The sequence below is a fragment of the Macaca mulatta genome, chromosome 9 (genome assembly GCF_049350105.2).
Source record: "Macaca mulatta isolate MMU2019108-1 chromosome 9, T2T-MMU8v2.0, whole genome shotgun sequence".
Lineage (NCBI taxonomy): Eukaryota > Metazoa > Chordata > Mammalia > Primates > Cercopithecidae > Macaca > Macaca mulatta.
Window position 1 is genome coordinate 19,036,570 of NC_133414.1, and position 25,518 is coordinate 19,062,087.

A 25,518-nucleotide genomic window follows, 5' to 3' on the forward strand; every position below is an offset into this window, starting at 1 on the left:
CAACATTCGCAAATCAATAAACATAATCCAGCATATAAACAGAACCAAAGACAAGAACCACATGATTATCTCAATAGATGCAGAAAAGGCTTTTGACAAAATTCAACAGCCCTTCATGCTAAAAACGCTCAATAAATTCGGTATTGATGGAACGTACCTCAAAATAATAACAGCTATTTATGACAAACCCACAGCCAATATCATACTGAATGGGCAAAAACTGGAAAAATTCCCTTTGAAAACTGGCACAAGACAGGGATGCCCTCTCTCACCACTCCTATTCAACATAGTGTTGGAAGTTCTGGCTAGGGCAATTAGGCAAGAGAAAGAAATCAAGGGTATTCAGTTAGGAAAAGAAGAAGTCAAACTGTCCCTGTTTGCAGATGACATGATTGTATATTTAGAAAACCCCATTGTCTCAGCCCAAAATCTCCTTAAGCTGATAAGCAACTTCAGCAAAGTCTCAGGATACAAAATTAATGTGCAAAAATCACAAGCATTCTTATACACCAGTAACAGACAAACAGAGAGCCAAATCAGGAATGAACTTCCATTCACAATTGCTTCAAAGAGAATAAAATACCTAGGAATCCAACTTACAAGGGATGTAAAGGACCTCTTCAAGGAGAACTACAAACCACTGCTCAGTGAAATCAAAGAGGACACAAACAAATGGAAGAACATACCATGCTCATGGATAGGAAGAATCAATATCGTGAAAATGGCCATACTACCCAAGGTAATTTATAGATTCAATGCCATCCCCATCAAGCTACCAATGAGTTTCTTCACAGAATTGGAAAAAACTGCTTTAAAGTTCATATGGAACCAAAAAAGAGCCCGCATCTCCAAGACAATCCTAAGTCAAAAGAACAAAGCTGGAGGCATCACGCTACCTGACTTCAAACTATACTACAAGGCTACAGTAACCAAAACAGCATGGTACTGGTACCAAAACAGAGATATAGACCAATGGAACAGAACAGAGTCCTCAGAAATAATACCACACATCTACAGCCATCTGATCTTTGACAAACCTGAGAGAAACAAGAAATGGGGAAAGGATTCCCTATTTAATAAATGGTGCTGGGAAAATTGGCTAGCCATAAGTAGAAAGCTGAAACTGGATCCTTTCCTTACTCCTTATACGAAAATTAATTCAAGATGGATTAGAGACTTAAATGTTAGACCTAATACCATAAAAATCCTAGAGGAAAACCTAGGTAGTACCATTCAGGACATAGGCATGGGCAAAGACTTCATGTCTAAAACACCAAAAGCAACGGCAGCAAAAGCCAAAATTGACAAATGGGATCTCATTAAACTAAAGAGCTTCTGCACAGCAAAAGAAACTACCATCAGAGTGAACAGGCAACCTACAGAATGGGAGAAAATTTTTGCAATCTACTCATCTGACAAAGGGCTAATATCCAGAACCTACAAAGAACTCAAACAAATTTACAAGAAAAAAACAAACAACCCCATCAAAAAGTGGGCAAAGGATATGAACAGACATTTCTCAAAAGAAGACATTCATACAGCCAACAGACACATGAAAAAATGCTCATCATCACTGGCCATCAGAGAAATGCAAATCAAAACCACAATGAGATACCATCTCACACCAATTAGAATGGCGATCATTAAAAAGTCAGGAAACAACAGGTGCTGGAGAGGATGTGGAGAAATAGGAACACTTTTACACTGTTGGTGGGATTGTAAACTAGTTCAACCATTATGGAAAACAGTATGGCGATTTCTCAAGGATCTAGAACTAGATGTACCATATGACCCAGCCATCCCATTACTGGGTATATACCCAAAGGATTATAAATTATGCTGCTATAAAGACACATGCACTCGTATGTTTATTGCAGCACTATTCACAATAGCAAAGACTTGGAATCAACCCAAATGTCCATCAGTGACAGATTGGATTAAGAAAATGTGGCACATATACACCATGGAATACTATGCAGCCATCAAAAAGGATGAGTTTGTGTCCTTTGTAGGGACATGGATGCAGCTGGAAACCATCATTCTTAGCAATCTATCACAAGAACAGAAAACCAAACACCGCATGTTCTCACTCATAGGTGGGAACTGAACAATGAGATCACTTGGACTCAGGAAGGGGAACATCACACACAGGGGCCTGTCATGGGGAGGGGGGAGGGGGGAGGGATTGCATTGGGAGTTATACCTGATGTAAATGACAAGTTGATGGGTGCAGCACACCAACATGGCACAAGTATACATATGTAACAAACCTGCACGTTATGCACATGTACCCTACAACTTAAAGTATAATAATAATAAATAAATTAAAAAAATTATAATACAAGAACCATTACTATTTATTCTTATTGTGCAAGGATGGTTCAACATGAGAAAACCTAATTTTATATACCATATTATTGGGGTATTGGAGGAAAACCATTATCATCTTAGAAAGGATATATTTAGCAACCTCTCCTAAACTTAAAAAAAAAACAAATCTGAGGCCAAGTGCAGTGGCTCATGTATGTAATCCCAGCTACTTGGGAGACTGAGGCAGGAGGATCACTTGAACCCAGGAGTTCAAGGCCAGCCTGGGCAACATAGTGAGATCCCATCTCAAAAAAGAAAAAGAAAAAGAAAAGAAACTTTAGTAAAACAAGATGAGTTTGACAGCAGCTTCAAATAGAATGATAAAACAAATTAATATCTTAAATCAAAAAGGAGTCATATGCTTAATAGCTTAATAAAAACAAGAATGAGACAGGATCTTTTTTTTTTTTTTTTTTTTTTTTTTTTTGAGACGGAGTCTCCATCCGCCGCCCAGGCTGGAGTGCAGTGGCGTGATCTCGGCTCACTGCAAGCTCCGCCTCCCAGGTTCAAGCGATTCTCCTGCCTCAGCCTCCTGAGTAGCTGGGACTACAGGCGCCGCCACCTTGCCCGGCTAGTTTTTTTGTATTTTTAGTAGAGACGGGGTTTCACTGTGTTAGCCAGGATGGTCTCGATCTCCTGACCTTGTGATCCGCCCGCCTCGGCCTCCCAAAGTGCTGGGATTACAAGCGTGAGCCACTGCGCCCGGCCGAGACAGGATCTTAACAATTGTTTGAGTGAAGTGTGTCTATGGTCCCGTGCAGGTTTTTGACATGCGATTTGACTATTCAACATACTAAAAGTAAGTTTCTTAATATCATCAAAGCATTAAACCTAAATAAAACCTTTTAAAATACTCAACACTTTTATCCATAGCTTAAGAATCAGTATAACTGAAAAGTATCAGTTGTTCCATTTCTATATTTAATGCTAAAAATTAGTATTGATTTTGTACCTATCTCTGAAAATAGAGAACAGAAAATTAGCAAATAGCTGATTCTACGGTCATTGGCAACTAACCAGAATAATAATTCTCACTACTGATTTATAGGACCAATTTTGTCCCTACCTATATGCATGTAGGTTTTGGACTCAGTAGAAAATTTCGAGGTCTATTAACACAAGTAATTCAACTTTTTCTTTTCATTTAAAGGCCTCTTTTTCCAAGGCATCTTTCTAGAATATGATCTGATATTTCAAGATTGAGGATAAATATTTAGGAATATTTGGGAATCAGACATAAACTTCAGATCATTTTCTGATTATGTCCCTTCTATCAGTTCTCTACACTTGGGAAGAAAATGTATAATGTACTTGTAAAACACACGGTCTACGTGATTTTGTCACCATGCCTTTGCTCTTGCCATTCTGTTCTCTTTGCCAGAAAAGCTCTTGCTCCAGATATATTCTGTGCTCATCCCCTCTTTCTCTATCCAATCAAATATTACCTTAATAAAATAAGAACTGCCTTTCAATCCTAGACACCCAACATCTCCTACCTCCCTTCATTGCTTTATGTTTTCTCTAGCGCTTGTTGCCACCAAATACATTATGTATTTATTTGTACATTTCTAGAGACTTCTCCCAATTACAATGGAACCTCCATGAAGGCACAGACTTGGTCTATTTCGCCCTATTCCTGCATTTCCAGTGCCTAGAACACATAGAAGGGACAAAAGAAGCATTTGTTAAATACAGAAATGAATGTAAATGCCAAAGTGTTTATAATATGCAAGTGACATTTTTCTGTAGCTAACCTAACCACTGCCTTTCCTCTGAAAACTTCAATGGCCTTTAGAAATGCTGGGTACAATCACAGTAATGATAGAAAAGTAAATATAAGGAGAAGTTTTCGTCAGTAAACAGTGCAGAATAAAGCAGAACGAAAGGGCAGATAAATGTGTCAGCCACAGACTGAAAAAGTTCAAGCAAGTTGTTTTCCCAAGAAAGTATTTTTTCCCACTAAAAATATTCACTTGGTCATATTTCTTTGGAAAAGATGGCGTGTAAATATAGTACTGAGATTTTAATAGATTACTCCGCAATCTTCCCATGCTGATACTCAGAGCACTCTGCTATAAGGTACAGAGCATGAGGTTTTTATTTAAACAGGTTTGGTGTGGATTTTGGCTGTGCCACTCACTGGTTATATGACTCTGAGTGGGATGTTTAACTTCTCTGAGTTTCTTCATCTGCAAAATGAGGGTAAAGTGAACCTACTAGGGACTCTGTTCCTCCTCCTGGGTTCTCTAAATCAGGGGTCCCCAAGGCCCTGTATCAGTCCGTGGCCTGTTAGGAACTAGGCCACGCAGCAGGTGGTGAGTGGCGGACGAGTGAGCGAAGCTTCATCTGTATTTACCGCCGCTCCCCATCACAGGCATCACTGCCTGAGCTCCGCCTCCTGTCAGATCAGCAGCGACATTAGATTCTCATAGGAGCACGAACCCTATTGTGAGCTGTGCATGCAAGGAATCTAGGTTGCTTGCTCCTTATGAGAATCTAATGCCTGAAGATCTGTCACTGTCTCCCATCACCTTCCAGTGGGACCATCAGGTTGCAGGAAAACAAGCTCAGGGTTCCCAGCAATTCTACATTATAGTGAGTTATAGAATTATCTCATTCTATATTACAATATAATCATAGTAGAAATAAAGTGTGTAACAAATATAATGCACTTGAACCATCCCGAAACCACCCCCACTCCATCTGTTGAAAACATGTCTTCCACAAAACCAGTCCCTGGTGCCAAAATGATTGGGGACCACTTCTTTAAATGAAGAGCACCCTCAGCCAACAAGATGCCAGAGCCAGACATGAGTGTCACCCCTCACTCCCTGTTCTTCTTCGGTGCCCCCAGCCACCACATCCAACCCATCAATACACTTTCAAGTCTATGTCATCAATTTCTCTTGAACCCATTCCTTTCTCTCCAGCCACACTGCCATTTGTCTTTTCCATGGTCCAGGCCATCACCATCTCTTCTGTCTGGATTATTGCAACACCCTCTTATCTGATTTTATTGTAGCTGGTTTGCCTACCACCACTTCCCCTCCATTCCCCAACAGCAGAAAGAATGATGGCCATAAAAGACAAACATGCAGTGATCTATTGCACAGCAGTGTCTGTAGCTGACGCCTGGTGGGATTGTTTCTGCTGCCTGGCCTCCTTGGGTTTATGTCTATTTCCCAATTGCTGTTCTCTGGTCCTCCTGATGTTTCCAGAACTAGCCAATAAATATCCTCCCATTAAATTCCCCCGCTGCCCAGGTCAATTACTTGTAACCAGGAGCACTGACTAGCACATCATGAAATGCCCGCTCCCTCCATCCCCTGAAAACGCACCTATGCTTCCAGTGGCCTCCTGTTCATGCCTACATCCTTAGCATTGCTTTGGGATTCAAGCGTCTCTCACCTCTCCAGTTTCCTCATCTCATTTTATGCTCCAGCCACATTCACCCTCCCGCAGTTGAGCCAGCGTGACATATTCTCTCTTTTTTCTGGACTTTTGCATATGCTGTATTTTCTCCAAGACCCTCCCCTGTATGCTGTACTCAACACCCTCCCAACACCCACCTATCCATCCTTCACTTGGCTAATGTCTACTTGTCCTTTGGATCTCAGCTTCAAATTCCCTCGGAAAGCCTTTCTTGAATACATCGCATGTGAACTTACTTCTTTCTAATGCAAGAGAGCGCTCTTCATCTAGCAGCTGTAGGCAGCTTCACACCTATCGCCCTATAGTGTCCCAAAGAGATGAGATGGCTTCCAACCCAGCTTCAGTTAGAAAAATCCTTGCACAGGACCCACCTGGAGTCATGAGCTCATCTTTCTAGTAAGAGGGATAAGGCTGTGGCTGTCTAGCTGCAGTCACCTGCCGCCACCTGCAGAGTTCTTTGATCCACCCCCTTCCCTTTTGTGGGGTACTTTCCCCAGAGAGCTCAATGCTTAGCCATTTTATTTAGAAAAAGAATTTCTGACTGTGAGTGAGAGGTGTCAAGGAGAGACAATTGGAAGGCGGTGCTTTAGGCATTTCTGTAGAAAACTATAAGGATAGATACCTTTAACAAGGACACAGCTAAAGTAGGGCATTGTGAGTTGTGTGAAGACACCGGAAGCTTAGGGCTGGGAGAGAGAGTTGGAGGAGGTGGGAGAAGAATTCACAAAGGAAGGGGAAAAGACAGACTTCCGGTGCTTTGTAGATCCACCCAGGCTTGGTGGCAGTCACTGCTATTTATAGACGAAAAGGCATTCCTGTGCTTTCAAGTGTCAACAAGAGAAAAGAAAATAAACCTGAGACGTAGGCCAGAGAGACCTGAATTCTCAGTTCTGCTCAGTTTGCTAAGGCAACTTAACCTCTCTGAGCCTCAATTTCCTCATTTATAAAATAAGGACAAAAATATCATTCTTGATACTAAGTGCCCAAAGCAAGGTGCACAACTATGTATAGTGCCATCCCATTTGCCTTGTTTAGGAAAAGTAGCGTATTACTCAAGTATCACTGTGTATACACGAAGCGGTAACCATGGTTACTTCAGGAGAGGAAGTGTTGGAGTGGCGTGAGACTTCACGTTCCACTGTGTATTCCTCTGGCCTTTTTTGAATTAAGTGCTAGGTATGTGTTTTAATGATTCTAATGAATTCATTAATTGCATAAGAATATCTTTCTCCCAAAGTTATTGCAAAGAAAACGCCTGTAATCCCAGCACTTTGGGAGGATGAGGTGGGTGGATTGCTTGAGATCAGGAGTTCAAGACTAGCCTGACCAACATGGTGAAACCCCGTCTCTACTAAAAGTACAAAAGTTAGCCAGGCGTGGTGGCGCGGGCCTGTAATCCTAACTACTCAGGAGGCGGAGGCAGGAGAATCCCTTTGACCCAGGAGGTGGAGGTTGCAGTGAGCTGCAATCTTGCCACCGTACTCCAATCCAGCCTGGGCGACAGAGTGAGATTTCATCTCTAAATAACTAACTAAATAAATAAAATATATTGTGGTTCTAAATATATAACACATTCTGTGCAAAGATATTCTGAACAAACAGTGACCCAGGGACCTATCTCATATTTATGTTGTTCTTCTAAATACATATTTTATTTACTATAAAAGTTTACCCTTTTTTCCTAAAAAGATACTGTAAATTATTCAAAGCCCAGTACATTTCACTATTGCTTTCCACAGGTAAAATAGGTTTCTTGGATCACTATCGAAGTTTTTAAAAAGCAAGCCTGAGAACCCAGAAAAGTACAATTCAGTAAAATCAAACACTCATCCAAGAGACTTATTGTTCCAAAAGCGAAATATGGAAAATTGGATGTCCAAATGGAAAATCAAAGGTTGTCATTTGGGGATTAACAAATAGTACTATTGTGATTAGGAAATTGCACAGAAATTAAATCTCTCTTCTGTACCCTATAAGAGTAGGAGGTGAGAAATTAAGATCTGGAGGCATTTTTTGATCTAGAGTCACATGAATAGCACAGGAATTGTTATTTAAAGCCAAATCATTCTGATAATTAAGAACATCCTTGATGAATAAAATGCCTCATTTCAGATCTCTTCCTTTTAGACGTTGTCCCTTCGGTTCCTTCATATTTGGCCACGGAAATGATAATCCCTCAGAAGAATTTTTGATGAGAAGACCTCTGTTTAGCTTTTCACATCATACTCACCATGCTTCTGGGAGCATTTTCTTTTTTTTAATTTTGATCTGGAGAGACAGCTACAGCTATTTTTTTTTTTTTTTTTTTTTTTTTTTTTTTTTTTTTTTTTGAGACAGAGTCTCACTGTTGCCAGGCTGGAGTGCAATGGCGATATCTCAGCTCACTGCAATCTCCGCCTCCCAGGTTCAAGCGATTCTCCTGCCTCAGCCTCCCTGGTAGCTGGGACTACAGGCACGTGCCACCACACCCAGCTAATTTTTTTTGTATTTTTGGTAGAGAGGGAGTTTCACCATGTTAGCCAGGATGGTCTTGATCTCCTGGCCTCGTGATCCACCCGTCTCGGCTTCCCAAAGTGCTGGGATTACAGGCGTGAGCCACCACGCCTGGCCTTTGGAGGGCATCTTCTTATACTCTTACATTCACTGAATTACTTAGGATGGCTCTGTCCCAAGGATGCTGATCACCTCACTGTTCCAAATCACTTAGGTTATAAACCAGAATTCTTATTCTCCCAGACTCTACACAGGGTGTAAGTGGTAATTTCACTTTTAAGTTATGAGATAACCGTATGTTTACCCAGCTTAATTAATTTTCCCTTGGAAAATGTTCCTTAATTATGTTTTGCATATTTGAATGATTCCTATTTTGCACCTGTGTTCAGAGGCACCTGATTCTAATGAATTGATTGTCTAGGCTAGAGAATGAATATAATTATATTTTGCCTGCTTTGATGATGAACTTTTCATGTCTGACCTAGCTGGCATTTTTGTACCCTGTCTTATCACCTCATTAACTCTATTAAGATGTTTCAGTGATATTTAACATCTTATAGATATGTAATTAAAATATAAATTTAGTCAAATTTATATTATAACTAATATTATAGAGCCAAGACGACTTGGCATTCTCTTCTTGCTTTCTCTGAGAAACTTACTAACTTGGAACTTCTCTCGGCCAATTATTTTCACTGTTTTATTCCCCCATGGGCATTTTTATTTGTTTTGCTTTGACAGTTTTTCTTTGACGACCACTTTGTCTGTTCAATCACGTCTCCAACATGCACACAAAATAAAAAGTCGAAGGAGTTATTCAGATCATTTGCGCCAACATCATATTTTGTATTTAGATTATTGGGCTAAGGAGAGCACGGCTCAAATTTTCTTTCCTGCCTTATCCAAACAACAGTCTAATTACCCTTTCTATTCCAGCTGTGAAAGCCAACCAGGGGAAGCAAAATGATTCTTTTTCCAGGTCCCAAAGCAAGTGATTAGCAGCTGTGAACCCAGGAATCTCTACTGTCTCCACAGGTGCCCATCAAATATGACCTCATGTTGCCACTGAATTGGAAGAAGATATTTTTCCTTTCTTCTGAGAACTGTGGCATGTTATTGCTGCTACTGATTTCATTCCACCTTAGAATGACTGATGTTGTCCTAGTTATTTTAAATCTGTTCTGGAAAATAGTTTAAATAAGTGCAATAATTTCAGTAGTCATGTTTTCAGAGAAAAATGCCTTTAAAATGAAACAACTTTTACTTAGGAGTCTTTTGTTTAGTAAGTATAAATTACAGGCATTTGTCAGTGATACAATAGGATAGAGATATAGGAATAGACCAGTGTCATCACACACACACACACAAATGTTTAGAGATTTAATTAGAAGAAAGGACAGCTAGACAATAAAAATTTAATACAAAATCTAAAATTACAAAATCTAAAATTACAGACTGAAGATGAGTTAGCATTTTAAGAATGCACCTTTTTATAGAGCTGGTCATCAGGTTTAAGCAGAGCTGAACAGATGAATATTATCCAGCCTAGGAAAGGAAGATTCCTCCTCCCTGAGACAAACAGCACTTAATAGACACCCGAGGGAAGGAAAATTCCTCATGCCTTTTCTCATCCATTCATTTTTACATAAAATACATATTCAGAATTTATAATGTTTCAATACAGATAGTGAAATAATATAACTTATTTTGAGCCCCACATATGAGTAACAGATAGTTCTCCCATACTTTTTTTTTTTAAAGGAATGACCAATTAACCTTTTTAAATTGATTTGTACTTGTCTCTGTATTTAAGAAACTTAAATTTACCATTTTTTTCTTATTTTCTTTTTAATTGTTCTTTTCATTTAAGGAAAAACATTCAAACTCACAGTTTTCCTGTTTGGAAGTCAAAGCTGTTAGTGGACAGGAATATTGACAGTCTTGTTCACACTGTATCCCCAGCACTTAGAACCACACTGTTACTTAAGTAGGTGATAGAAAACATTTGCAGAATGAATGGATCCATAACATATTAAAGACACAGATTAGGCGTTCATTGGCAAAATATGCATTATGATGATGTCTCATAAATATAAATAAATTTCATAGTATTGTTGGGACTCAGAAAATAATACCCCAAAATGAAGGTCTCAGAAGCAAAAGTTTTTCTCCTTTTCATGCCCTCCATCTCTCATCCCATTCTCTCCCAAGGCTAGCTGTGGAAACTAGAATCTTTCTTCCCCAAGGCAGGTCACAGAAACCAGAAATACTTTTTCCCCCAAACCAGCTATAAAACCTAAAAATATCATTCTAACTCCCCGACCCCAAACTTTCCACGTAAAACCCAGCCATAAGGGCTGGATGTGGTGGCTCTTGAATAATCCCAACATTTTGGGATGCCAAGGCAGGAGGAGCACTTGAATCCAGGAGACTGAGACCTGCCTGGGATCCAGACTCTACAAAAAATTTAAAAATTAGATGGGTATAGTGGTGCAAGTTTGTAATCCCAGTTACTCAGGAGGCTAAGGCCAGAGAATTGCTTGGGTCCAGGAGTTTGAGGCTGCAGTGAACTGTGATCACGCTACTGCACTCTAGCCTGGGTGACAGAGTAAAACCCTGTCTCAAACAGAACAAAACAAAAAACCCAGAAGCCATAAGGAAATTATTTGATCTACCTTATTTGACTGATATGGTTGACTGTGTCCCCACCCAAATCTCATCTTGAATTGTAGCTCCCATAATTCCTTCATGTTGTGGGACGGACCTGCTGGGAGATAATTGAATCATGTGGGTGGTTTCTCCCATACTGTTCTTGTGGTAGTGAGTAAGACTCACAAGATCTGATGCTTCTATAAGGAGAAACCCCTTTTGCTTGGCTCTCTGTCTTTGCCTGCTGCCATCCATGTAAGATGTGACTTGCTCCTCCTTGCCTTCCACCATGATTGTGAGGCCTCCCCAGCCATGCAGAACTGTAAGTCCATTAAACCTATTTTTCTTCCTGGTCTCAGTTATGTCTTTATCAGCAGTGGGAAAACAGACTAACACACTGACTAGAGGTCATAAGACCCTCATTTCAGACAGGGTTGTGCCCCATTCCCAGATGGAAAAATTGCTGCACAGAGAGGCCAAGAAGAATCTAGACAGATAGTCCTTGCTGGGTTTCCCCACTCAGTCCATTAGCATTAGATCAGACCCTTTGTTCCAAGCCTGTTTCTACATGGCTGTTCACATTCTCTTGCACCTAAGTAAAAAATTGACAATTTCCTTTGTATCTTTGGGTCTTTACTCTGAAGGCACTCATGTCACATAAAACTAAGATCAAGGCCGGGCACGGTGGCTCATGCCTGTAATTCCAGCACTTTGGGAGGCTGATGCAGGCGGATCACGAGGTCAGGAGATAGAGACCATCCTGGTTAGCACAGTGAAACCCCGTGTCTACTAAAAATACGAAAAATTAGCCGGGCATGGTGGTGGGCACCTGTAGTCCCAGCTACTCAGGAGGCTGAGGCAGGAGAATGGCATGAACTCAGGTGGTGGAGCTTGCAGTGAGCTGAGATCATGCCACTGCACTCCAGCCTGGGCGACAGAGTGAGAATCTGTCTCAAAAAACAAAACAAACAAACAAAAAAAAACCACGAAGATCAAATAAATGTGTATGCTTTTTCTCCTATTAATCTGCTTCTTTTCAGTGATTTCCAGTGAACCTTCAGAGGGTGAAGGGAAAATATTCCCTTGGCCCAGACAGTATCTTGAGATTTTTTTTTTTTAATTTGGGAGGCTTCTTGAATTTGAAAATCGCAGATCTATGGAATTCACAAGCATGATAAACACACAAAGCATAACATTTTCTCCTTCTGAGACCCCTGGCAAGCCAGACTAACATTCCATTTTTACTGGGGAAAGGAGGCGAGTTCTCCAGTGATGTCCACATCTGCAGCATTCTTTCAGGAACAGAAAAAGCAGAAAATATACAATAATAGCTGGGGCCAGGCATAGTAGCTCGTGCCTATAATGCCAGCACTTTGGAAACCCAAGGAGGAAGGATCATTTGAGGCCAGGAGTTCAAAACCAGCCTGGAATACATAGCGAGACTCCATCTGTACAAAACAAAAAAACAAAACAAACAAACAACAACAACAACAACAAAAAAAAAACATAAAATAATAGCTTATTGATGAAGATCCACAGCTATTAGAAGTGGACGTACCACACCCACTCACAGCATAGGAACAAGTGGTAAAAGGCAGAAAGAGAATCATTATTAACACAGAAGCAAGAGATTTTCAGCCTCAACATCTGAGAGTGGCCTTCCCAGAGACTCTGGTTAGGCCGCCTTGTCCTAAACCGATGTTGAATCCTGTAATAATCAGTTAAAGGGTTTGTTAGTGGCATGAGTATGTTATATGGCTCTGGATTTAGGGGGTGGAAGAGAGTCAACAACCTTTGAAAAGTATAGGCTAAAATGCTTTTCTCTGTGGTCCAGTTCTTAGTTCTATCCCTCTGCTGTGATTCTCGGGGAATGTTTCGCATGCACGGATTGACTTCCTTGTTCCTTAACTGAATGACTCCTAAATTTGACCTCCAGCTTTGTCCTCTCTAGTGAATAGAAAACACTCCTATATCTAGAAGCTTCCTGGATATCTTGCCACCTTGATTTCCTGCCAGTACCTCACTGAAGTTCTTGTTTATCTGCTCCTCCTGCCCAAACTAAACCTTCCTCTTGGCCTCTCTATTTCCTGCGATGATGCTACTGAGCCACTGTGAAGCCTTTCAGGCTAGATTTCCTAGATTTATCTTCATCTTTAATTTCTCCCCCTCTCTTTTTACCTTTTCAATATATTTTCTCTGTCACCACCTTCCCCTCTTCTAGCATCAAAACTGGTCCCTTGACTTCACTTACTTCCTAACCTGATCGATCCTATAGCACTTCCAAAATATTTTTCTTCAGAGTTGTCATACGTAGGTCTCATGCCATGCTGCTGTTCCAAGAAAAAATTTGCAGTTTCTCTCAATTGCCCTGCAATTGAGTAGGAGATTGGCAGGACTTATTTCCCAGTCTCGAGAGGATGAAGTGAAGAAACTAAGCTGGGATCACACCTGTAACCCCAGGGAGGCTGAGGCAGGAGGATGGCTTGAACCCAGGAGTTCAAGACAAGCCTGGGCAACATAGCAAGACCCTGTCTCTATAAATATTAGCTGGACATGTTGATTTGTGCCTGTGGTCTCAACTACTCAGGAAACTGAGGTGGGAGGATTGCTTGAGCCTGGGAGATCATGGCTGCAGTGAGCTATGATCATGCCACTGTACTCCAGCCTGGGCAACAGAGTGAGACCCTGTCTCAAAAAAAAGAAAACCAAAAAAAAAGAAAAAAAAGGAAGAAAGAAACCAACCAGCAGGAACCAGCAGAAGGTGAGGAAAGTGATCACTAGCTATCTTCATTGCTTATTAGCATAAGATACTCTTACCAGTGCCATGACAGCTTACAAATGCCATGACAATGACCCAGGAAATTACTTTTCCTTTCCATGGTAACAACCTGGAAGTTATTGCCTCATTTCCTAAAAGTTCAAAGTAACTCCCCTCAATTTGCATGTAATTGAAAGTGAGTTCACGTGAGTATAAATACAGTTGCCACCAGCCCAAACTGCTACTGACTGGTGCACTGCCTATGAGTGAGCCCTACTCCACAGGGAGCGTGTACCGTTCAATAAAAGATCGCCGTCTAACTCTACTGGCTCATCCTTGAATTCTTTCCTGGGTGAAGGTAAGAAACCTCCTGGGCTTAACCCCACTTTGGGGGCTCACCTGTCCTGCATTAACTCCTGCATTGGATAAAGTCAATATCCAAACTACAAACTATACCCTTGTTATCATCAGCACCCAGACACCAGGGTTCAACACCAGATCAGATGTCAACTTTTTATGGGTCAGTTACTTCACCTGAAAAGTGTTCTGTTAGGGTTGTGTAAAGATTAAGTGAGTTAATATATGTATGTTAGGCACTTAGAATAGTACCAAGCACTTAGTAGGTATTATACTGGCGTTTCTTGTTATGACCAGTCTTAGAACCTAGCAAATAGAAACACCATTTCCCAAACATGTCTTCACTTTTATCATTTCTCAACTGATACAGTTTCGCTCTGTGTCCACACCCAGATTTTATCTTGAATTGTAATCCTCATGTGTAAAGGGTGTGACCTAGTGGAAGGTGATTGGATTACCAGGACGGTTTCCCCATGCTGTTCTTGTGATCGTGAGTGAAATCTCACGAGGTCTGATGGTTTTATAAATGGTAGTTTTTCCTGCGCTCACTCCCCACGTAAGATGTGCCTGCTTTCTCTTCCACCACGATTGTAAGTTTCCTGAGACCTCCCCAGCCACGTGAAACTGTGAGTCAATTAAACCTCTTTCCTTTATAAATTACTCAGTCTTGGGGAGTTCTTTATAGCAATGTGAAAACGGACTAATACATGAACTTTTGTTCAAATTGTTCCCTCTGCCTTCAATGACCTTTTCGTCACTTAAAGTCTACCCATTTTTCAAAATCTACCTCAAATACCAATACTTCCCTTGAAACTTTCACTTAAAAGACTTGCCTTTTTCTGAATTCAGGATACTACATCTGCCCCAACTACCTTTATTCATAAGAAATAAAATAATATACATTTTAGCATTTTAAAGTCTCTATATAAGATGATATTCTATAGAGCTGTTATATTACTAAGTTGACCTTTTTGTTACAGTCATACTCCAAAAATTTTCATTATATTATTTTATTTCATTTGTTTGTAAGTGAATTTGAAATCATTTTCAAGAGCAAAATTGGAAACAAAATCCCAGCTTTAGGAAGAAATAAATCAGAGCTTTCCAAAACCAATATTCTAGGATTTAGAAAGATTTTTAAGAGAGGAAAGTTTAAATATTTTTGAAGTATAGACTTATAAAGCATTTCTGGGGAATCTGAAGAAACAAATATAGCATTGCACAAGTATTATGCTATTTAATATTATTTTGATCAGGTTATTTTAAAGTTTGAATGACTTTTTTTTTCTTTCAACTGTACTTTCTCAGCTATATTTCATGCATTGTAAGATTTTAAAGGTTGGCCCCTTGTGGAGACAAATTACACCTGGGGAAATTAGCCCAGGTGTTGGCAATTAATTGTGGAGCCAGAAACTCCCCAGTGATGTGAGACGGAGCCTTCCCACCGTGTTCTGTGGACTTCTTTTTTCTAAGATGCTGGATCTTCAATTTTAATGAGGGAAAAGTGCCCCCCTGTGGTTTGTACTTGGCTTTGGATTTTTTTTTTTTTTTTTTTTTTTTTTTTCAATCTAAAGATTATGTGCTTTCCCAAGGAAAAGCTGGCAAAACCAGGAAGAAGGTGGTACTCACCTGGATTCTAATTTTCTCCTCTTTGGGATTCTTATCAGTAGCAAATCACCTTTCAAGTCATCCCTTCACCCATCCACCAGCCTCAAATCCATGCCCTCACACTATCCCTTGTTCATTCCCACTTAGGTTCCTTCAGAGCCAGGATCCCTCTGAGAGCTCACCCATCCTAATGTTTTCAGGAGGGAAACAAACAGAAAATGTTTTCAGTAATGGTCTGTGCTGGACTCCTTCCTCCTTTCTCTAGTTATTCTCTTCTTTTACCACTCCCACTCCAACCTCCCTGCCACCACCAAACTTTCTAGTATCTCTGATGCATATCCTCTCATTTATATTTATTCTTTCAAGAAGTTTGTTTTAGGTTTGTGTGCATTTATTTTTTTCTTTTTTTGAGATGGAATTTCGCTCTGTTGCCCAGGCTGGAGTGTGGTGGCACAATCTCAGCTCGCTGCCACCTCTGCCTCCCAGGTTTAAGCAATTCTCCTGCCTCAGCCTCGAAAGTAGCTGGGATTACAGGCATGTGCTACCACACCCAGCTAGTTTTTGTGTTGTTAGTAGAGATGGGGTTTCTCCATGTTGGCCAGGCTAGTCTCGAACTCCTGACCTCAGGTAATGCACCTGCTTTGGCCTCCCAAAGTGCTGGGATTACAGGTGTGAGCCAAATGGTCTTGAGCTACAGATAGCATTCTTTCTTCTAACTGTTACTCAGCACTCTATCTTTGAGAATGGGCCATGTTGGTGTGTGGACATTCAGTGCGTTGCTTCAAAGGGCTGCCCTGTGTTCCACAGCAGACATAGAGAACATTATACCGATCCTCTATCCCAGAGATGGTACCCTGAAGGCCTCCAAATCCCGCAAACAATGCTATGATGAGTATCCATAAGCCTGTTCCAACGTGGGCCTGTGTGTGAATTCCTTCCAGAAATACCAAGAAAGAGAATTCCTGTATCCTAGAAATACGCATACTCAGTTTAATGATTTCCTGCCAGGATGTTCTTAAAGACTGCAACACCAATTTATACTTCCACCAGCCTGTTCATGGGGGTGCCTATCCTTTGCCAGACTATTGTGTGGAAATGATATTTCATTGTATGTTGACTTAGAATTCTGAGGAATAATAGGAATAATACCCTGGAGCAACTCTGCTGTTTGTTAACTTTTGTTTGGATTTTCCCTTCTGTAAATCACCAATTTGTATTCTTAAGTTTTTTGTTTTGTTTTGTTCTTTTGTCAGGGTTCCTACCTTCTTCTGGTTGATGTGCAGAAATCCCCAGTTCCTTGTGTTATCTAGGTTTCGGTTCCTTGTCAGTTTTAGGCCTTGCCAATGTTTTCTCAGTATCTGTCACTTCTAACCTTGCCTGTGGCATCTTTCATTGCATGTAAATCCTTAGTTATTTCTTTATGATATATCCTTCGCAAGAAGAAGACTTTTTCTATCCCTCATGTAAGGGGATATTCTCATGTTATCTTTTCTATTAAATCTGACATGTATATTTTTCATATCCAAGTCCTTTTCTGGAGTCCAACTTTGCACATGGTAGATAGGAATCAGTTTCATTTTTCTTTACATGGGAGTCAGTGTTCCCAATGTCATCTACTAACATGTATGCTTTCATATTAATCTGTAGAGCCATCTTCATCATATATTAAGTTGCTGAATTGTCTGCTCTGCTCCATTGTTTTACTGTCTGCTTGCATATCTATATCACACTGTTTCTATCACTGTGAGGCTTTTTGGTATGTCTTAGTATCTGATAGAACAGAAGCAGCCACATTTCTCATTTTTCTTTTTTTTTTTTTTTTTTTGAGACGGAGTCTCGCTCTGTCACCCAGGCTGGAGTGCAGTGGCCGGATCTCAGCTCACTGCAAGCTCCGCCTCCCGGGTTCACGCCATTCTCCTGCCTCAGCCTCCCGAGTAGCTGGGACTACAGGCGCCTGCCACCTCGCCCGGCTAAGTTTTTGTATTTTTAGTAGAGACGGGGTTTCACCGTGTTAGCCAGGATGGTCTCGATCTCATTTTTCTAAAGATCAAATTGACCATTCATGGACCTTTAGTCTTTCACATGAATTTTGTAGTAAATTTAACCATGAATTTCATTGAAACTTCCTTGAATGTATAGATTAATTTGAGAAGAATTGACATCTTTATAATATTAACATCCATTCAGAGACACTGAAAGTATATTTAGTTGGATTAATTTCTGTGTCCTTTGTTCAGTTTAAAATTTTTTCTCAAAAAAGATTTATTCTTTAATTCCTAAATACCTTTAGTTTTTATTGAAATTATAAATCATGCCTTATTTATCTTGTATTTTCTAGACAGTTAATACAAGTATTAAAAAATTTTTGATTTTTATGTTGATCATGTATCCAGCAACCTTGATCAACTCCCTTAATTGTTCTAGTAGCTTATCTATTGATTCCATTCCTAGGTAAATTATATTATCTCTCTCTTTCTTAACCAAGCTTTATATGCCATGTGTTTTTTTTTTTTTTTTTTATGGCAGTCACTGGAATTATGTTAAACAGTAGCGGTGTTAGAGACATTCTTGTCTTTTCCTCTATTATAAAGTGAATTTTTTTGTTTTGGGGTATATAGTGGTAGCAAAAATATCTCCTTTTTCCACTTTTTCATTTTGTTACAGAAACTCTGAATTTTAACTAGAGTTATATCCATCCAGAATTAAGACTACCTTTTTCATCCTCTCTTGCAGCTAGATGTGACCTCGTAATTAAGTTCTGGTCAATGGGATATGAATAGAAGTGATGTGATCATCTTTTGCTTGTAACTTTAAAAAGGGTCACCCTATCAGGAATCCCATAGATTGCTTCTGAAGGTGAAGAGTATGCACGTAAGAAGAGGGTTAAATGAGGCTTCCTTTCCCATCACTTCCATTCTCCCATGGAAGAAATGGGTATGTCTTCCAGTTCCTCGTTTCTGATGGCTGAAATGTGGATATAATGATGGTGTCCAGAGTAATAACAGTGGATCATACAGTTGAGGCCAGCACCTCAGGATGACACATCAACATAATAGAAGGAGACTAGACCCCCATACCATGAAATTTCCCCCTTAATCCTGGACTGCTGTTGTACAAACAACACATACTTGGAGGAAGTACTTAAATTTGTATTTATGCCCTCATGTTTAAATGCCATATGGCTAGATATAAAAATCTTGGCTCGAAGTTCATTTCTCTTTGTTTTAAAATACTAAGCCATTGTTTTCTTGTATCCAGCACTGCTATTGAAAAGTTTGATTTTTGTTTCTCTGTAGATGATCTGCTGTTTATCTCTACAAACTTACAATTCTCTTTGTCTTTGACGTTCTGAAATGTGACTATAGCATCTAGGTGAGGGAGTTTTTGTTGCTGTTTATTTATTTAATATACACATCATGCTTGACACTTGGTTAGCAGCTGTTCCAGTCAAGAATTCATCTTTAAACTCCTCAAAAGAATAGGAATTGTGAGTAGATCGTCTCTCTCAGTTACAACCTACTTGCCCTGGAGAGATAGAGGTGAAGAAAGTGCCAGAGTGTGGCTAGTCATTCCTCATATATTGTTATGAACTCTTCACTCTTGGAAGGCTTTTGTTATGCTCTGATATTAACCTGAAGACCCAGGCTATAATGGCTGATTCCTGAAGTGAAGGGTGTAGCAACCATTAACCCAAGATCATGGAAGAAAGAAGCAACAGCAGAACATAAAAGCTTTTTTCAATCTGCGCTCTCGCTGTGCCTGTGAGATCCTTCTCTCAAGCTATCTCTGTCTCTCCAACCTGGCCCCCATTTCTCCCACCATCCACAAACAGGAGTTCACCCCACTGTTCACATTCCCCAGGACGTTCATGCCATGTTTATGTTAGTTTCTCAGCTCCATGCTTCTGTCTTACTACTAGATTCTCCAAGGTTGATTTGGGAAAAGAAAGCCAGCAACCCATCCTGGCTCACCATCCTAACGAAAAGCCAAACATCAGATACAGGAATTGTTTAAGAGGCTTTGGTTGGGTGGAGTTATGCACACCTGTTATCCCAGCACTTTGAGAGGCCGAGGCGGGAGGATCACTTGAGTCCAGGAGTTCGAGACCAACCTGAGCAACATAGTGAGAACGCCCCCATCTCTAGAAATAAAAAAAAATAAAAAGAAGTCTTAACAATTGGCAATATTGATGCATTAATAGTGAGACTTTTAATCTGGAAGGAAGGGAAGTTACCCTCACTAGAGCCTGGAGAAGAAAGTAAATTCATCCAGATGAGACGTTGTTGGACTACTTGACTGTTTTTCCACACTCTGTAGGTACTCAGACCATCTCTGAGATCATCTCTGGAGAAAAACATGACGTGGGGAAGAGTAATATTTGGAAATTCCCTAGGAGGCCACCCTATCAGGCATCCCATAGATTGAAGGTGAAGAGTATGCACATAGGAAGAGAGGTTAAATGAGGCTTCCTTTCCCATCACCCATCTCAGAAGCATATCACGCATTAAACACAACCACATAGGACTGTTCTGGGTATGCTGTGGTTTTTGGGTTTTTTTCTCCCAAATTTGCATGGGTTGTTCATTATATAAATAGTTATTGCCAGAGGCACCTGAGGGAAGGTCATCCTCTAGGCTGCTTTTTAACATGTAAAAAGTGCAGGGTGAAATCGTCAAAGGACTATTAATGCCGGCATAACTCATGGCTGCTGAGTCAACTTAACTTTGACTGAGCCCAAGGACCACTTAGGAATCACAGCTTCTGGACATCGTCATACCCTGATGCCCAAAATAAACTGTCTGGGACTTCTGTGAAACTGATGGTTGTCAGGAATGGGTATAAAAGTTCTAAAATCTTGCATGAGAAATTGGATGACTGAGTTTGTTCTCCTACCTTTTCCAAAGAAAAAAGGGAGAGAAGTCTAATCTTTTAAAGTAAGCATTAGAAAACTCCAAATCCAAACAACAGATGAGCCACTTCTCAAAAAAAAAAAAAAAAAAAAGCAAACTATTAAAAATATCAACAGAAGGTAATATTGTTAGTAATCAAACTGGATAATCAAAGTGGATTGATCCAGATATAATACAATCATACACTACCTTTATTATCCGCTTCTCAAATTTCCTTCTCTCTATCGCATCATCTCCCTCTAGGGACACTTTTGCCTGTCAGTATTAATTAAATGTGAATGTTAACATGTAGGAAGATTTATAACTTCCTTGGCCTGACAGCTGTGCTGAAACTGAAATGCATCAAAGAGGATGAATGGCCCCCTCTGCCACCCATGAATGATGATCACTTCTCCAAATTGGCCAGAGAGTTTGAAAAAGTATTTTCGGGAACTTGCCAGCTAAGACTTTTCCATTCCACCTCCTCACCTCTTTCTAACCACTGCCACCATCATAAAAGAAGCACATCTATATGAAGCAGTGTGGAAAATTGGGGCCCAGGCGTGAAAAGTGAAAAAGGTGAAGACCTTGTGATCAAATGCCAAACTGCAAAGAACAAATATTTTGGCCTAGAATCACCCCTATTTGAATCACAGCCAATTTAAGCAAATATAATAATATGTGTTCATATAATCTGTCTGTAAAGATTTAAAATGGGTCAGAAACACAAATTTTGTCCTGTTTTAGATTGTGGATCCAGATGACAAAAAGAATGGATGTCAAAACACCTCAGAAGTTTCAGAACAGAAAATAGAGAAAACAAATTTGACACTGACAATCATCTCTGATCATGACATTTCATACAGTTCCCAAAACCAACTTTTCAAATTTAAAAATGTGTCTATGTTATGGTTTATAGGAATTGCATGAAGTTTTTTTTTTATTCCGGTTTTACTATGCATGCCATCTATTTATATATTCAAAGTGTTTACATTAACATGACTTTACTATGTTGTCTTCATAGCCTTATTCGTATAACTTTATTGGCATAACTTGACTCTTCCAGGGTAGTCTTGCCCTGGCAAATGACTTGATTGCTCATTACTGGAAGTTCCCAAAAGATCTGTCAACTCTTCACTGGAAAGCATCAAATGCTGGTTTACAATTCTGTCGGACTCTTGAACCCCTTGCCTCAAATTCTTCACCATGCTGTTTCCACTAACCCTAAACTGGTAAACATGATCCCGACCCCAATCCTAGTCAAACACTTGCTTTGAAGGCCCCACCTTAAACCAAACTTCCAGTTCCCAACAAAATCTGACCTTTCCTTTCTCCCTGAAACCCTGTGGACACTCTGCCAAGGCAGCGTTCTTCCAGAGCATGGGAAGCAGTAACCTCAGCTTTGTCTTACCAACAAGCTGTGTTGATGAGAGCTGAGAAACATTCCACAGAAGAGCATGCTATGTTGCGATATATACATTAAAAACATTTAGAAGCTTACAGAAAAAAGAATGACATAAGGGACAAATTATTTTTCAGTTTAGTAAAGATTTATGTGGGAAAGAGGCTGATGGAGAGATTTTTCAATTGTAATAAATAGTAAATGTGTGGGTCTTGTGCTACGTATATCTGTGCATGCCCTGTATAAAACAGCAAACCTCCTGCCCAGCACCCCCTATTCCTCATATTTTGATGCCCTTTTTGGGGGGCGGTGGAGGAATGATGGTGGGAGCTTCAACACTTACCACCATCTGACACACAAACATACAAATTTGCTTATTTGTTTCTTGTGCATCTCTACACTCAGTCCTAATGTACAGGCCTGATGTACAGGCAAAACCACTTCGCTTAAACTGTGGTATTGCAGTGGAGAAAGAGTTTAATTAACCCAAGGCCCCAGATGGAAGGACTGGAGTTATTACTCAAATCAGTCTCCCTGAGAAGTCAGGGGCTAGGGATTTTATGGGTAATTTGGTGGATAGGGGGCCAGGGAATGGGTACTGCTGACTGACTGTGGGTGAAACTATAGGAGTGTGGAAAACGCTCCTCCTGCACTAAGTCCATCTCTGAGTGAGGGGCACAGGGCCAGTTGAGTCATGAATCACAAATCCAGGTGGGGTTGGTCAGTTGCCAGAATGCAAAAGTCTGAAAAACATCTCAAAAGACAAATGTTAGGTTCTACAATAGTGATGTTATCTATGGGAGCACCTGGGGAAGTCAGGACTCTTTTTTTTTTTTTTTTTTTTTTTTTTGAGCTGCTTGCAGTTTATTTATAAAGTACAAGGTACACTTATTGGGCCTGGCCTTTTTTATTTTTACTCTTTGCCTTCCTTTCCACCCAGCCAAGATTTTTGTGTGCTCTCATCTGGGAGTTGAGCCGATTTCACAAATCTATCTGCTCTTGGCTGTGATGAGCCAAATACTAGCACAACCTTCCCTGGACCTGAGGGTGGCTTCATCTTAGAAGGCCCACAAGGATCCTACTGAAGTAAATGACTCTGCTCCAGTCAGCTCAGTCCTCTATGGAGCAAAAAAACTGGTGTCCTTCTTGGAGTGCCGCCTTCATCTCCTTGAACTGAGCCAACTGGCAGGCCTCCTCCAGCCCCAGCCAGCAGTAGGCTTGGTGCTCATGGGAGAGGCGGATCTCCACATCATAGTCCTTCACCTCTGCCAGCCAGTAAATGACTGTTTTAGGCTTGTTCCTGGCCACATGATTGAGTTCTCTTTTGAACCCCTCAATGATGGTCAGCTGGCCTGCTTCTATGCCCGCTTCCTCTCGAGTCTCCCTCAGGGCTGTTTCCAAGTCATCCTCTCCTGGTTCCACATGGCCTTTGGGAGGAGTCCAGTGATGAATGCCATCTGATGCCTGCAGCAGTAAAAACTCAATTGTATTGTTGTCCACTTTGGGAATGAGGCATCTTCGGAAGATGATCAAGCCACATGCTCTCAGGGCCATGGTCTTATCCAGAAGCAGAGGGAGGCAGGAGGCGGATCTTGGACCAGTCAGGAATCTTATGACCTCTGGCCACATGACTCCTGAGTAGTAAAGGATCATAGAAACTACTCCCGTGTTCTAGCAGATTTCAGGCCTCTCTCGTAATCCCAATCTTGTGGCCTTTTATTAGCCTTACAAAGGCAGTTTCAGTCCCTGAACAACAAGGAGATCAGTTTTAGGGAAGGTCTGTTATCATCCTTCCTTCCAGGTTAAGCTATAAACTAAATGCCTCCCATGGTTAGTTTGGCCTCTGCCCAGAAATGAGTGGGGACAGCTGGCCTGTGAGGCTAAAAGCAAGAAGGAGTCAGCCACGCTAGATTCCTCTCACCGTCATAATCTTTGCAAAGTTGGTTTCACTAACTCATATATAAACTTCACGAGGGCAGTACCTTGGTTTGTTCCCTGCTGTATCCTCAGCACCTAGAACACTGCCACATTTACAGTCAATATTTGTTTAAAGAAGGAAGAAAGGAAGCAAAGTGGGAGCAGAGGGGAGAGGAAGAGAGGAAGGGAAGGCAGAAAGGAGGGAAGGGGGAAGCTAAATTATGGGAGATAACACAGTTTCATGACAAATACCCTGCCTTGGGAATTAGATCTCATTCAAATTCATTTACCAACTTACTAGCTATATGACTTCAAGCAAAATACTACAATTCTTGAGAGCCTGTTTGCAGGTTCTAGCAGGGGAATGCAGTTACTCATATACCCTTAACCAAAGACCTGTCCTCCTCTATCCGGGATGGTTGTCCTCTTCAACCTAGCAGGCAGCTTCAAGAGGGATGCACATGGGGCAGTGAGTGAGGAAGGGGACACCCACCTAGCCAGCCAGGTCAGCCAAATCAACCCTGGCGATCAATGGGGTCCAAATCAACCCTGGCGATCAATGGGGTCCAAATCAACCCTGGCGATCAATGGGGTCCAAATCAACCCTGGCGATCAATGGGGTCCAAATCAACCCTGGCGATCAATGGGGTCCAAATCAACCCTGGCGATCAATGGGGTCCAAATCAACCCTGGCGATCAATGGGGTCCAAATCAACCCTGGCGATCAATGGGGTGACAGGTGCCACCGCCAGTTCCCCCCACCTCCAAAATACTTTAAGCCCCAATTTTCTCATCTATAAAATGGAGGCAAAAATATCTTCCCTCTTGCATAGTTGCAAGAAGAGAAAATGTATAAAAATATCTGAAAAGTATCTAGCATAGTTCCTTGCAAGCAGTAAACTGTTAATAAATATAAGATCCAGATGTAAAAATAGAAAATTCATAGTTATTTAGGACAGAACTATAGCTAAGCTTTGCATTCTAAGAGAGTGGAGGCATCTACTTACATATTTTTGTAGAAAATGGGATATTCATTGGAAAAACACCTAGGTGAACTTTTTTGGTTTAGAAAATAGCAGTCATTGGGCAAGTCACAGAAGAATTTAGGCAAAGGTGCTTGCTTGCTTTGTATAATTAAATGATGGGTATGAAAACTTTGTGTTTTCTGTTGGAAACTCAGGAGATAGTACAATGTGGACAGAGTGATGGGGAATTCCATTTTCCTCTACTCACCTTTGGTTCATTAGCTGGATCCCTGCACATTAGACTGCTAAAAGGCAGATGAGCAAGAGAAAGGCCGGGTGCAGTGGCTTATGCCTGTAATCCCAACACCATGGGAGGCTGAGGCGGGTGGATCAAGTCAGCAGTGCAAGACCAGCCTGGCCAACATGGTGAAACCCTGTCTCTACTAAAAATACAAAAAGTAGCCAGGGATGGTGGTGCATGCCTGAAATTCCAGTTACTCAGGAGGCTGAGGCACGAGAATTGCTTGAATGCAGGAGGCAAAAGTTGCAGTGAGCCAAGATCACAACACTGCACTCCAGCCTGGGCAACAGAGCAAGACACTGTCTCAAAACAACAACAACAGAAAGTTTATTAACACGTGCATCCTGCATACACACAGGAGAAATTAGTGATAAGGG

At 40.8% G+C, this 25,518-nt stretch overlaps 1 pseudogene; it reads right to left on the reverse strand.

The window, feature by feature from the left end:
- Positions 1–22,778: 22,778 nt before the first annotated feature.
- LOC700386 (nudix (nucleoside diphosphate linked moiety X)-type motif 2-like) lies at positions 22,779–23,553 on the reverse strand (annotated as a pseudogene).
- Between the last annotated feature and the right edge of the window lie 1,965 nt (positions 23,554–25,518).